Genomic DNA, 1,669 nt, shown 5'->3' on the forward strand with positions numbered 1-1,669 from the left:
ATTCAGGTTTGTATACACTATTTGAACGGTGATTCGGTGTTACATTATATATTTATGCACATTCTCTCATTCTTGCTTGATGCAATATAAGAACTATCTCAAAAAAAAAATGGAAATTTGAATTTATTTAAGAAGAAAAAGGCATAGTTAAATATGTTAAAAAATTTTAGGATTCTTTAACCTCAAAATCATTCATGTTAAATTATTAAAAAAAATAGTTGAGAGTGTAAAAGTATATCTAAAATCGTGAGTATAATCGAGAGAGTTTTAATTTTTTTTTTTATCTTCTTTAAATATAGCCTTCTGTATTTTTGATAAGGCTAAATCGCAACTTCTTTGATGGGATAAGAACTACGGAGACAATTTTGATGTGTTGGAGACTAAAACCCAGAAGTCGCTATTTATATTTGAATGTAACACCTATTAAACCCTAAAATTCAAATAAAATAGTATCTTTAGTTTTATTCTCATTTAATTTCAAATAAAAAATAATAATAACTTATTTAATTCAATATTTATGATAATAAATAGGATGTCCATTATATAAGTCATTTATGTGAAATAACTTAATTTGAAATTATAATTAATATATGTATTGTCCATAAATAAATTAGGAAATAATAATTTCTTAACAAATTAATCACTCAATTTGAATTACAATTAATTAATTGATAAAAATGAATTGTGTGATACTTAAATATCTAACTAAATCAAATAGTTGATATAATTAATTTATTATAATGAATTGAATTTAATGAGTTAAAAGAAATAAATCGAAAAAAATTCTTAAAAGTATGTCACGTCAGTTTTATTATTAAGTGTAGAAATCCGATTTTTATATAATAGAATAAAAGAATATATATTTACATATTATTATATTAAACACAAACTAAAAAAAAAAACACACACACACAAACACTAAAAAATCTTCTTCTTCTTTGTTTGATTTTTTTGTTTTTATTCTTGTTAAAAGAGTAAAACAAGAAGAAATTTGAGAAGATAAAACAAGAAAAAAAAAAGATGAATAAGAAAAAAAGAAGAAGATGACGATGATGATGATGAAAAAGAAGAAGAAGAAGCAGCAGAAGATGAGGAGGAGGGAAAAGAAGAGTTTTGAATTATGCAGAACTTATCAGCTTACATACACCGAAAATTCTTAAAAAATATACTCAAATATCTTCGTGTTACACCCAAATTTGTTGCAAATAAAGAAAATATTTCCTTTAATGCAGAACTTTTACATTACATTCAATTCAAACCATCAACGATGAAACATTATTCACCTACAAAATCATAAACTACGTACTAACGAAAAAATTAACTAGAATCGAACCACACCTCAGCCACTTGATTGGATTCAAAACAATAATCATTTTTCGTTCTGGTTCAATTGACAATCTGAACTTGAATTATTCATTATCTTCGATAACGAGATAACTGATGATGGAGGAGAAAGAGAAAAAAGAAGGAGGAGAAGAAATTCCAGTGGAGGAGGAGGTGGTGTTGGTGACAACGATAACGAAAGAGAAGAAAAAGAAGAACGTACAGTAACGGCACGAAGAAGTAATGGCACGAAAAAGTAACGTGCGTGCGTGAATATAAATAACTTGTATCAAAAAATGACTTGTATGTGGAGAATAATTATAATTAATTATAATTAATCAATCAT

Source organism: Arachis ipaensis, chromosome B04 (assembly GCF_000816755.2).
Source record: "Arachis ipaensis cultivar K30076 chromosome B04, Araip1.1, whole genome shotgun sequence".
Lineage (NCBI taxonomy): Eukaryota > Viridiplantae > Streptophyta > Magnoliopsida > Fabales > Fabaceae > Arachis > Arachis ipaensis.